This window comes from Felis catus, chromosome A1 (assembly GCF_018350175.1).
Source record: "Felis catus isolate Fca126 chromosome A1, F.catus_Fca126_mat1.0, whole genome shotgun sequence".
NCBI lineage: Eukaryota > Metazoa > Chordata > Mammalia > Carnivora > Felidae > Felis > Felis catus.
Genome location: NC_058368.1, coordinates 39,478,683 through 39,493,370, shown reverse-complemented (window position 1 = coordinate 39,493,370; position 14,688 = coordinate 39,478,683). Strand labels below are relative to the sequence as shown.

Sequence of the window (14,688 nt, the reverse complement as noted above, 5' to 3'; positions counted from 1 at the left end):
AAAAATAAACATTATATATATATTATATATACACATATATATACGTATATATATGTATATATGTATATATATTATATATATACGTATATATATTATATATACGTATATATATGTATATATGTATGTATGTATATATATATGTATAATATATGTGTATATATATAATATATATACATATATACATATATATAATATATATGTATATATATTATATATACATATATATACATACATATAATATATATGTATATATATGTATATATATGTATATGTATGTATATATATGTATATATATGTATATATATATAATATATATGTGTATATATATACATATATATACATATATACGTATATATATGTATATATGTATATATATGTATATATATAATGTATGTATGTATATATATGTATGTATGTAATGTAATGTATGTATGTAATGTATGTATGTATGTATGTATATATATAATGTATGTATATATTATATAATATATATAATATATATAATATATATATTATATTGGAATGGGAAAGGAAAAACACTAAAGATGTTGAGTTTACGTAGTATGACAAAAGTCCTGTGCTACACAGTGATAACAGATATAGAAGAGCATGTCAATAGATGCACAAGATTAGTAATTGAGAAGAAGAAAATAACCCTGAATCTCTGTGTTTTGGAGAGTAGAAAAATGATAGGAACGCAAGTGTAGGAAAATAGGAAGGAAGACAAATTTAGTCTGATACATATTGACTTTAAGACATTAGAGGACTATTCAAAAAGGAGATGATCACCAAGGACTTGGAAGTGTGCTAAGATATTGTGATTCCATTAATGTGTGAATTCCTTAAGGGCATGACCTTTTCATATTCTAAACAATCACAGAGTCTCAAAGTGATACGTGCCTAATACGTCTCTTATAGTATAGGTTCTAGACAGAACACAATCGACAAATAAGCACTACAACTGCTTCCTTTATGTCCTGTATATATTATGCATGTTTCTACCTTAGCATCTATAATCTTACTGCTGTCATATATTTAAATAACTGTCTCTTCCTACTAAGTTATATATGCACTTTGAAGGCAGAGGACATTTCTGAGTCATTATGTTTCTTGCACATAATTTAATACTTGACACATAGAATACGCTTAATCAACACTTAGTGAATAAATAAACGAATGAATGTCACATCAGAAAAACACCTGAGGTGTAGTAAACCTGACGTGGGGAACTGCACCACATTTTTAATTAGTATTGTTGTATACTGTCACAGTGTGGAATGCCCAAGCTCTCTAGTATATGCATAAATAGATAAAACCGATTAGTCCTAACTTTTGTTTCCACTCCTCTTTGTTTCAGAAACAAGATTATTAGAATTAGGTTTCTGATAATTAAGGATTACCAATGATTTTATAACTACTCTTAATTGTAAGAATAATTCTTTTTATCTGCCATTACTTTTTAAAATTATGCTATCAAGCAAGATTACTCAGTTCTACTTTCCTTATTATAATTTTTTTCTGGATTATTATTTGGTGTTTGTGTACACAAGTCAATAACAGTTCCAACACTAAAAACATTAATTTTATTATCCAATACAAACTTTATTTTCACTTAACCTGACTGAAAATGAAACTAAAACTACATTTAAAATGTTAGTGATCTTTGTCTATTTACTAAACCTTTTTAGATCTCACTGAGAAAAGCATTAGTTTTGTCCTTTTTTCTTGGCTTATCAGCAGTTTTTTGAGTTCTTTACAGAAGCAGCAACAATGGAAAAAAATTCCAGTAACATATTAGCTGATATCTTCTCCAGATGGCAGTGACTCTATTAACAGCAGGAAAGCAAACTTAAGCACCCAGCTTGCATCCAATCCAATACAAAGATACTCTAAGAGAATATCTAAGTTGGGTCATCAATTAAATTCACTCTGAGGGGCCATTAAGGTATAATATATTGTCAGTTCAGCTAAATTACAGTCCTAAACAAAATCGGCTTCATTTGTCTTCTGTCTGTAGCTCCCCCTGTTGGCAATATCATGCTGTTTACCTACAGCAGATGGAATAATACCCAAGAGCAGTGGCGAATAACTCATCATCGGCAAGGTCAAGCCATCTTCATATTTCTATCCAGATGCTTGTGGGCTCCAAGTTCTTATACCATCCCTCACAATTGAAATACATTGGTAATAAATAAATTCAGGGAAAGTATTGCCTCATTTAGAAGCTAGGTGAATTCTCTATCAGCATCTCTTATTTTTCAGATCAGCCCTTCATATAAATCTTCATGAAACATGTGTGCAGTTCATCTTTCAGAGTGTTAATGGCTAGCTGTGGCTTAAAATATTATATTGTGAGCATTTTATTCAAGAGCCACTGCAGTTGATTAATTCTCCAAAAAACTTTGTGGAAAGTTATTAGGGATGAATTTAAATGTTGTTTGAATAAACTTCTCTTGTTTTTGCAGATAAATTCAAAAGATGAAACCAGGGATAGCTAACATATGAGATGATGCTTGAATTGTTAGAGCATTATGAAATACAAGATATTAATGTTTATTCTTCACCTCCTTGGTAATCTGCTAGATACCTAACTATTTAAAGAAAATGCATTGACAAACATCAGAGCTCAGAATCTGAACATTACACACAGTTTGCCATGCAAGGATAATTAAAAAGGAATTCTATTCTTAACTCACATCTGTCAAGGAACATTAAAAACATCTAATTCATAACCACAGCAATCCTTCTGCGTAGCTCCATTTCTTTTTTCCCCCAATTTTCTCATATATCACACCCTAAAGAACCTTTCATTTGCCAACTGTTCTTAGCAAATCCCTCAATTCTCAAGCATATGCTTCAAAATTTTGTGTAAATCTTATCTTTGTAAAGAAAAAAAAGGTAGTTTTCTATCCCTCTTCTCCAGTTTATAAATTTGACTCACTCTGAATTAAGTTCCTTCTACCAAGACTGGTAGTAAGAACAGGGCCTACAGTGGTAACATTCTCTTTGTTGGGGAAAAATGGACACTTAAATGGTCAATTTAATACTTTATTCTGCTCACATGAATACATGTACTTTGGAATATTCTCTCAAGTTAACGACAATCATGTTTAAACTTATTATCTTTGCCATTATGTTTATTAACTGAGGTGATAAAATATACCAAAAGATAAAACCTAATTGGATTTTGAAAGTTCTGTTTTCTTGAATTCTTATGCTTTATAAGAATTTTATTTTTAAGACTAGAAACGTTTGAATTTTTACCAAGCAAAATGTTTATAAGCCACTTGACATATCATTTATATCAAAGTCCACTCATTTAAAGTGTACATTTCAGTGGTTTTAAGTACATTTACAGAGTTGTGCAACCATGACCATATTAATTTTAGAAACTTTTCTTAGTCCCCAAAAGAAATTTTGAACTCTTTATCAGTCATTCCCCATTTCCCCCCACCTCCACTAATTAACAACCACTAATATACTTTCTATCTCTATAAATTTCCTATTCTGATCATGTCACATAAATGAAATTATTCAGTATGTGGCCTTTTTTGTCTGGCTTTTTAAATTTAGCATATTGCTTTCAAGGTTCATCTATATGGTAGAATATATCAGTATTTCATTTCTTTTTTTATCACCTAATAATATTCCATTGTATAAATACACAATATTTTGTTAATCCATAAACATCTTAGGAAAAAAACAGAGGAATCAATGCTGGTGATCATGTGTTGAACAATATCTTAGCTACAATTCAAAAAGTATAAGTGATAAAAGAGAAGACTGATTAATTGGACTTAATTAAAACTAAAACATACTGAGCTTCATAGATCACTATCAAAAAATGAAAATTTAATCCATAAAATGTGAGAAAATATTTGCAAATCATTTATCTGATAAGGGACTTGTATCTAGAATGTATTAAGAACTCTTACAACTCAATAATACAATATAATTTCAAAATTAGAAACATGATTTGAGTAAACATATCTTCAAAGAAGACATATGGAAATACTCTCAACATCATTAGTTAATAGAGAAATGAGTAGCACCTGGGTGGCTCGGTCAGTTGAGCATCTGACTCTTGATTTCCACTCAAGTCATGATCTCATGGTCATGGTGGGATTGAGCCCCATGTCAGACTCTGTGCTGAGTGTGGAGCTTCCTTGGGATTCTCCCTCTCCTTCTCTCTTTGCCCTTCCCTCACTCACCCTCTCTCTTTCTCTCTCAAAATAAATAAATAAACATTAAAAAGAAATTAAAAAATAAAAAAATAGGTAAATGCAAACAATGAGTTACCACTTCACCCCTACTGAAAAGTCCATAATAAAAACATAGATAATAAAGTGTTGATCATGATGTGGAGTCATTGTAATTCTTATACACTGCTGGTGGGAATGTAAAATGGTGCAGCCATTCTGGATAACAGTTTAGCAGCTTCTCAAAATGTTCAACATAGAGTTACCATGACTTGCAAATTCCACTCCTAGAAATTCCACTCCTTGTGGCAACAAGGATGGACTTAGAAGGTGTTATGCTAAATGAAATAGCAAAGACAAATACCATGGGATTTCCCTTGCATACGGAATCTAACAAAACAAAACAGAAACAGACTCTTCAATACAGAGAAGAAACTGGTAGTTGCCAAAGGAAAAGGGGTTGAGGTAATGGGCAAAATAGGTGAAGGGGATTAAGAGGTACAAACTTTCAATTATAAAATAAGTAAGTCACAGGGATGAAAAGTACACCATTAAGAATATAGTCAGTAATATTGTAATAATGTTGCATGGTGATGGATGGTAACTAAATTTATCCTGGGGAACATTGCCTAATGTATAGAATTGTTGTATCATTATGCTGTGAACACAAAACAAATGTATCATTTGTTAACAATATTTACATACTAAAAATTTAAAAAGTTTTCTAAAACAAATACATAATAGTTACTTTATCATAAATCTAGCAAAATAAATCCTTTAAACCAATTTATTTTCTACATCCAAAGCTATTCTTCTACTCATTGGGTTTAGTTGACACTCAGGTGGTTTATTATTGCTTCTCAAAATAAATTAAAGGTACTTCATCAGTGTCAATCCCCTCTACATCTTTATCAAATGTCACTTCCCAAACCCTGCCTTGCCAGTATCTTTCTACAAACCCATGCATACATGCAAACATTCTGACATAATCATTATTGAGAATTCCATGCAGAAATTACAATATATTTGCTTGTTTCCGTTCACCCTTTCTAAAATATGCATCCTCCCTTTTCACCCAAATAACCCTATGTATACCTCAAATATAACGTATTTTTCTTTTAAAAATTTATTGGTTCATATAGTCAACATTTTTTGAGTAACCTGTCTTGTTCCAGGATACAAATTTAGATGGATGATACAACAGCTTAAAAGAAAGAAAGAAAGAAAGAAGAAAGAAGAAAGAAAGAAAGAAAGAAAGAAAGAAAGAAGAAAGAAAGAAATTCTCTCTTCACAGAAATCAAATTCTAGTAATGCTAGATAATCCTCAGAGTACTTTGTCCATAAAGCAATATATGATCATACACATACACACACCCTGACACCAGAACCAGCACCCGCACCACTACCACCACCACTAAGTTTAAATATGACTCTCTTTATTTTTTTTAAGTTTTAATTTTATTTTTTTAAGTGGGCTCCTCACAACCATGAGGTTAAGGTCACATGGTCTACCATCTGAGCCAGCCAGACACTCCTAGATATGATTGTCCTCAGATGAGTTCCTAGTATTTCATACTTCTTTCATCATGTCCTATATCACACTATAAATAATTTATTTGGCTACTTGTGCAAAAGAATGAAATGATAGAACTGAAACTTGATGGATGCCGAGGAATTTTCTAGAGTGAACTTGTATGGTGTGGGGTTCTTTCAGAAAATATACAGTAGCTGCACAATGCTCAAGCGGGAACAAATATTTCCATATAGTGCATCCTTATAAAACATTTGTTGATTTGGCTCCCTGATTTGATGTCATTAACTCAGTCAATAGCTCTGCAAGTCCTAAGTCTTCTTTTTGCATACAGATGACTCTTGTGCTACCAAGTAACAGGTTTGATGCTCTACTTTTGAAATATTAACAAAGCTCTTTCGGAAAGAATACACACAATTTGCCACTTTTGCCAGGTTTCCAAGAGCTTTTAGGGAAGAGCTATTAATACGCCATTGCCATCCCTTGCCTTTGGCTAGAAGAGCATTAGAAAACTAAAAATATGTATCTGTAGACATTTTAATTGCTGAAAAAATGGATGTTTAAGCAACTGAAAAAAATCTATGTACTTAAAAATTTTTATATTCACATATGATGGATATCACCTCATCATGAATGTTTAGGCACTTAATGACCCAGATTTTTTCCACTTCATAAAATAGAATAAGTAATGTACATTTTCATACTCCATTAATTCAGGTGACTCAGGTACCATTTAGTAAATTAATAGTTAAGTGCACTAAATTTGATATACTTACATCAAAGTAGATTTGATGAAATAAACATACATTTGAGTACTGGCTATACTTATTACCTATCATGTTCTTACTTGATGTCTGTACTATGAAATCTGTAGGTTTTTTGTGTGTTTTTTTTTTAATTTAAAAGGACAAGCGCCTCTCATCCTTTGTCTTACTACAAACAAGACTAGACCAAATTCCAGAGAATAGAAAGACAATTATCTACCACAAAGCTTTACTTTACAGTAGGGGGAAGGGATGATTTATCAGGTTAAAGAAGAGAATTCCACCTCAAATTGACTTAAAGCAAAACAAAACCAAAACCAATAAAAAAACAAAAACAAAACCGAAAAAAAACTAGGGTGTGGGAGAGGATTCATTGACTCACTTAACTAAAAAATACTGATGTAGATTAGGTATAAATGAATCCAGGATTCCAACCATTTCATTATCATAGATCTCATTTTTCAGTTGTTCTGTGTCTGATGTGTTGACTTTAACCTGAGGTGGATTCTTCATGCCTGAGACCTATACATAGTTCCAAAGATAAGTGCTACTTCCTGTGTATATCCTATTGTTTAGCAAAGTAAATGATAGGATCATGTTCTCCCTGATAATGTTAGCAAAGATAACTTCATGTTGAGCAGAACTACTCATTGAAAGTGATTGTTGTATTCTCATTGATCAGATTATAGTCACCTCCTGGAGGGAGGTGTGAGAGTTACCTCAGCCAAACTACATAGGCTGAAAATGGAGGAAGTGCGAGTTATCTACTAGAAAATGGATGCAGTGTGGAAAAACTCAGAATTCTACCTCAAAGTCCAATATGATATTAACATTTTAAGCTCACCCATACATAGAAAAAGAAATTATCCATGTAATGATAAAAAACGACCCACTTTGACCCTTCTTTATCAAGTTGGGTGCCCACACTGACTGAGTTGAGCTTTGATGAATATAAGTTTTGTACTTTGAATTCTTCCTTTCCTTCTTACCACTTGAAGTCACAAATGCCAACTGCTCCAGTTAGGAGTTCTATGTTAAGGGTTAAATTAAGGAATAAATACCTGACACAGATTTCCTAAGCTAGGTAAGTAAAAGATTAAAGAATTAATTAAAATACCCCTGGCCCACAGTTTGAGATAGGAATAAAGATGCTGCCAGTTTTATCCCTCACTCTTAGAAGGACCGGCTTATACGTAATTTGGTGAGCAATTTTTTGTTCTGCTGATATACCTTTACATAGAATGCCCCATAAGAAGTGAGAAATTCCATTTTTACTTCTTCAATATTGATATCAAGATTCCAAGGAGTAAAATATATTTGTCATGAATTCCAAGGAAAAAAAAGGCTAAGAGATCAACAAAATATATCCAAAATATTTAATAAGTGAATTTCAATTGAGAAGAGGCTAAACATTTTACAACATTGGAAACAATTTTATGCAGTTCATTGAAAACCTTTAAAAATGAGAAAAATATATAGATTTCTGTTACAAATTTTGGGAAGCTTTGGTGCCTACATGACATCTTTATGGCTTCCCTCTGATTTTGGCTACATAGCTACAGTTGACTGCTCAGTGCACACTGACTTGGACAGAGAAGTGAGTCTGTTTTCTGTCTCAGGGCTTTTTTCCAAACTTATACAGGAACTTGTTCAACATACATAGCTACAACCCTGAATGGGAGAAGAGTTAAATGTCTCTGAAGGAACATTTAGTAAAAGAGAGATGAGAGATGGTGGATAAGTATCTTTGCTTTGTGGATATGAGTACAATGGATGGAGTTTCTGAAAAACCAAATAGAAAACACCAATCACTAAGGGTTTAGAACAAAGCCATGCCTTTTACAATGGAGAAGAACCTAATTCTTGTAAAAGATCTCCTAAGTTTGTAATAGAGACAATACCTTCTCATTGGACCTCAAAGGATGGAACTAGCAAAAATGAGCTATGCATGTATTTTCTGATCCATCGAATCATAATTATCAAGCAATCATTGTAGCAAACCATTGTACCACGGAAATGATGCCTTTGCGGGGCGCCTGGGTGTCTCAGTCAGTTAAATGTTCGACTTCAACTCAGGTCATGATCTCTCGGTTCGTGGCTTTGAGCCCCATGTCAGGCGCTGTGCTAACAGCTCAGAGCCTGGAGCCTGCTTCAGATTCTGTGTCTCCTTCTCTCTTTGCCCCTCCCCACTCATGCTTTATCCCTGTCTCTCTTTCAAAAATAAACATTAAAAAAAAATGATGCATTTGGAATTGAAGCCAAGATTCAAGGGCAAAACATTTAAGTGATTTCAGTGACTAGCCCAGACCCCTTTGTAACTCACCTTTGTTACTTAAATCTATCCTTCAGCTCATTCCTTTAACCTTATGACTACAGTAGGCTAGCCAAGAAAACTAGGTTGGAATGAGCTACAGTTTCTACTTCTGCAGCTCATCTTGAGGCATTAATTGTTTTTATTTCTTCTTTCACCACCAATTCAGATTTGGATGGCTGATAATGAGGGAAATCTAGACTGGGTGGGTGAAGGAAAAATGATGAATATCAATTACAGTTTCAGGAACAACAGCATAAGTAGGACTAACTTATTCATCTAGATTTTGATATTATCTGTATTTGAAATTGCAGCTAGGCAAAACTGGAAAAATGAATAACAGTGTGGATTTAGTATGGGTCATGAGACCATGTACAGAAAGCTGGAGATGAACTCCAGCAAATGATTTGGTACAACTTTTCCATCCTCTTGGACCACTTCTGATTTCATCCATCAATGTGGAAAAGAGCTTGGTGCATACTGACAAGCGATACCTAAAGCACTAATACAATGGATTGAATGTTTTCTGCCTCAAAGCTCCCCTCTGAAGTCCAAGATGCTGCTCAGTTTAAGAAGGCCCTACTCTGAAATGAGAAAGTTAACTCCAGGGACTATACTCAAATAATAGGAGAAGGGAGAAAAGGCACATATGCTCTAGCCTTTCATCCTTCGGAAGAAAGGATCAGGGAGGAGCTCTGCACATAACTCAGAGACCCTATGACAATGACTTTTGTAACATACATTTATTAACATTTTCTCCACCAGTACCTCACCCTACCTGTTCCATTTCCATATTCCTTCATTTTGTTTCACCCCACAAAGCAAATTCATGCAGCTAAGACAGTCTCAAGCTATTCTTTTGGGGGAATACAGAGAGTAATAGTTATAATAATAGCTAGCATGCATTATCCCTTGATTGTCCTTTCAAGCAATATTTTATTCTTGCTTGGAGAACACTGAATGGGTAGGAAGAAATAGCTGCCTTAAATATGTGACTCTATCTTTAGTATTTTATAAACAGCCCAAATTCCCTGAAAGATTATGCATGATGGTTTGGAAGGAGTGGAGAAAGCAAAACACCCTGGGAAATGAACAGAAGTAAAGTTCTGAACCCTAGTATCTCAGTGGGTCTTGGGAAGAAAAGGGCTGTGGTATGACTTCAGGGAAGGTGTCTGTGTAGTAAGAGGGCATTGGTGTTTGTACTCAGCAAAGTTTCTCACTGGCCACGGAGAAGCAGAAAATTACTTCACATCAAAGGAGCATTAAAGGTTTCCACAAAAGGTATTTTAGTAGTAATCATATTTGATGGATTAAAATTGCTTGTAACAATTAAACATCCCATATTCTAGAAAGGAAAGTGGAAGTGGCTTCAATAATCAAAAATATGGATTTTTCCACATTATTATGCACAGGTGTTCTTAATCAGGATTATATTAATTTAAAGAAATTAAATATGAGTTCATAGATTGAGGTTCATCACGTTTAATGCTTTACTTGGATTAATTGATTTAGACTTCAAATAGTCTTAGTGGATTGTTGTTATTGATGCTTTCTGCGTGCCAGGCATTTTCTAGATCAGTAAAGTCAATGCAGAATCATCAAAGGAAGGTATCTTCTATTTCACATAAGAATAAAAACCACAACAAAAGTGGGTAAACCTTTGAATATCAAATAATGTCTTTTTTAGAGTCCACATGATAAAATCGAATTTTTCAGTTCTAAGGGCCACATTTTTATATTTAAATATCTCTAAAATTGTAATGTCTGATAATAATTGATGACTTACCATACTTTATTTGACACTATTTTTAATAGAATTTTTTCTTAAAAGTACATAAAGTATTAGTTTGTTTTACAGCTGAAGTGGCTTAATTAGATAAAACAGAGAAAGACAAGATAAAACCACAAATAAATGGAGAAGAAGATGGAGAGAGAATATATAAATTAAGAAGATGAAAACTGATAAATGAAGGACAAAAGCGTGAAGGTGAGCACAACAAGAAAATATAGAGACCTTATCACTGTAAGGAAAGGAAGAAAGTAAAAGAAAGATAAGGGTATGAAAAAGGAGATGAAAGAAATCAATCCCACAAGAAATGGGACTCTTGTCAGTTACAGGTGGGAGAGATGTTTCATTTCAGACAGCAGGAAATGAAAGCTTGATAGGTCAAAGCCGTATGAACCTACCAAGAGTTTAAATGAAAAAAGTGACCATTTTGATAATAAAAAGGAAAGTGAAATAATTTGTTTTATTTATGCTTAAGTCAAAGATAATTTTAGTGCTTCTATGTGCAATACATTTTCAGCAAAAAAAAATCAGTATGTTAAAAATGAGATTTCATAGAATATATGCACAAACACTTAGGATAACTTTGCTGTATTAGATTGTACAGTCCTGAGGAGTTTGTTGTGAGATGTAAATTACTTTCCTTGATCTCTTTGGGTCTATCATGTAAACATTTGACACATATTACCTTTTGTGCCTCCTTAGGCTAAGGTAATATATCCAGACTGAGACTTACCAAAGGGAGGAGAGAAAATCCAATGTATATTCATTCATGCATTTACTCATATACATTCTTAGTATATTCCCGTTACTATGCTAGGATCTGGATATTGAGAAATGAATTAGATACAGTTCTTGTCCTTTAATATTGTGAAGTTAAAAAAAAACAAAACTAGGAGAGATAGAAGTCAAGATCATTAGAGACAGTGATAAATGCTGTCACTGATGTATGCACAGAGTAGTATGTTGGGGGAAAGGGCTGGGCAGGATGAAATTTCAAGACAAGAGTAGGAGGAGGCCAATCAGTGCAGGACTAAGAGGGCAACTGAAAAAGGGCAAATCTAATTCTATTTACATTTCAATGAAGATCAGGGTGACAATTATTAATGGGCCTTTAAGAATTCTTGTACCTTTGTTCTTTTCTATGTTATACTTACCATGGTTTTCACATAATTAGTTGTTTTTAAAAGAGTTTTGCAAAAACTGATGGTGTTTTTTTCTTAAAGAGAAGGGAAGGACACAATTAGGAAGATATTTCAGGTGGACAGATGCCACCTTTGACTTTCATTACCACATACATGTGTGTCTTAAGAGAAATATACTCTCTGCCCCTCAGATACACAACACACACACACACACACACACACACACACACACACACATTTATTTTCTGAGATTTTTGTGAAGTTCCTTTGGGATCCTGGGAGCAGAAATATCTTCAGGTATAATTATGCCCAGAATCAAAGACTATTGGAAAGATACACGTAAAAAGCATGGACGCATGTGAATATTTTCTGGTGCTAAAAAGTCATCCCTCCTGGTATGAAACTTGTGAAGGTGTTATGTTACATCTCAAAAGGGACTTTGAATAATCTCCCTATTTTGAGGTATGTAACCTTAATTATATCCACAGTTGGGCTCAATCTAATTACATGAGATTAAAACAAAGATCTTGCTCCAGCTAGAGTCAAAAGATGTGGCAAAAAGAAAACTCAGAGAGATTTCAAGTAGGAGAATGGTTTGATACCCCTTTGTTATCTCTGAGACATAGGGGTCCATGAGTAAGAACCAGAGAAGGGCATTCAGAAGTTAAAGATGAACCCCAGGTGACAGCCAATGAAGAAATGAGGACTTCAGTTTTATACCTGAAAAGAATTAGATTCTGCCAACAACCTGAATAAGATTGGAAGGAGATTCATCCTCAGGGCCTCTAGATAAGAGCCTAGGCCAGCTGACACTTTCATTTTGACCCTGTCAGACTCCAGGCAAAGGAACCTGCCAAATTAATCTAGACTTCTGAACTACAGAACTGTGAGATAATAAATTTGTGTTTTTATGATCTGATTATGTTTTATAATAGCAATAAAAACCTAATATAGCCTTAAAATCACGCTCCCCAAAGGAGGGCAGTGAATAGGTGTGGTTGTATGCATTCCATAGATTGTGTCCTTAATTGGCACAGTGCTCCAGAGTCCTTGTCATTGTCTGGCTTCCAGCTAGCTGCTGTAGGCAGCACTCATCTTTGCTCCATGAAATTGTGGCCTTGGAGGCAAAGTCACAGACCAAACAGCAATGCCATATATGCAAGGAAAACTACCTTAGCCACTTTGTTCAGAGAAAGGGCATTACCTTTACAGAATTTCATCTTCTGCCGGGAAAAAAAAAAATCCTGAGTAAATGTGCCCGTATTCCTTATGGTAGTTTGAAATATGCCCACACATTTTCTGAAACTCCCTTCAAAAAGAAGAAGCCTTCTTCTTTTGAGTGTAACTTGGACTTGATACTCACTTTCAAAAAATACATACATTGGAAGATAATAATAAAGTAAAAGTGTACAACTTTACAGACTAGGTCATAAAAGGCATCACACCTTCCTGTTTGTCCTTTCTTTTGGATCCCATGCTCTGGAGGAATGTGAGGCTACTCATATGCAGCCAGAGGCCCATGTAGCAAGGAACTCAGACCTCCTGCCAAGACCCTTGGGAGTGAAAGGAAACTTTAGCCCACGCAAGCTTATAGTTCACAGCAGCCCATCTCAAAGCCTGATTGCCACTCCATTAGACTCTCTGAAACAGTGAAAGACAGATGAGTCACTTCAGCTAAGCTACTTATGAGTTCTTGACTGAAAGAAAATTTGAGGTAGCAAAAGTTTGCTTTTTTAAAGGTTATGTTTGGGGCTGCTAAAGGTAAATAATATATCTACATAATCACAATTTCTATTTTTCAACCTCATATTTCATTCTGAATAAAGTGACATCAAGTTGTTATTGGTATTTCATAATTTTTTATGTCCATATGAAGGGGAAAATACAAGATCAAATTATCCCAGTTTCTGTATCAGAGTGCTTATGACTTCCCATGTGCACTGCCATATTATGTGCAAATAAAACCTGAAAAATGATTTAAAGATCTGTTGGTTCAAAAAAGACTTTAGCATTTGTAATGTGATCCATCTTTCTTAAGTTGTTTCTGTTTTTCCCCAAACTATGATATACGCGTATTAACTGCTATACACAAATCTCCACTTTCACTGATGCTAGTAGTTTGTAGAAAGAAAGTATGTAGAGCGAAAGAACAGGATCACTTACTACTTTAAATTAATATAGCTTAATGGAATTCAACAACTTTTTAAATCACATTGTTTTGCTATCCAGCGCCTAATATAAGAGTTTTATTATTTTATCTGAGTTATTTAAAGGAATTCAAAAAGGACCTTTATGTAGATGCCAGCAAACATAGGTGATAAAAGATAAGATTGGAACTCTGTCTGCTCCATGCAGGGTACAGACCAGGTAAAATGAGTAATAATTATGATATGTGACCTCATTTTTTATCAATCTTCCCCAGACATTGAAATATCATATAAAGGTCAATCATAGCAGCTACCATACTCATATTCTCTTAGCAAAGATGCTGCCCCACAGCAAGTTTTCTACCTGAGAGAAACTATTAGGGGCCACATTCCATCACATATGCTTTGGCCACAACTGAATGAATCCAGGAACCATAATCATAAGCCAGCCAGCACCAAATGAAGTGGTCTGGCATGAAAAGATTTATGTCTTCGAAGAGGGACAATGCTGGACACAGGGAGATCACCTCCTTTGGCAACTATAACTAGAAAATATGAAAGAGTCAAGCAATTCCTAATCAGAACAGACAGTGAGACTGGGTACATATGTAAAGGATGAAGCAGGAGAGGCAATGGTTGACAGTAAGTGGGCTTACGTTATGAGTATTTAGAAACTACAAATAAGCAAAAGCCAAAGGTCAGGAATCTATACAGGGTATCAGTGACAGATGTAGTAAAAAAAGAATGAGGGGAAGAGAAATGCCAATGATGACAGAGATTTGCAAATTTCTAATGACAAAGAAAT

At 34.1% G+C, this 14,688-nt stretch overlaps 2 long non-coding RNA genes across 3 annotated transcripts in view; one reads left to right on the top strand and one right to left on the bottom strand.

Annotated features, from left to right (window-relative positions):
- LOC123384391 overlaps nucleotides 1-14,688 on the bottom strand; it is a 547,325-nt gene that overhangs the window by 55,953 nt on the left and 476,684 nt on the right. The gene's annotated exons all lie outside the window — the stretch shown is intronic.
- LOC123384399 overlaps nucleotides 1-14,688 on the top strand; it is a 69,434-nt gene that overhangs the window by 29,999 nt on the left and 24,747 nt on the right. The window lies entirely within an intron of this gene.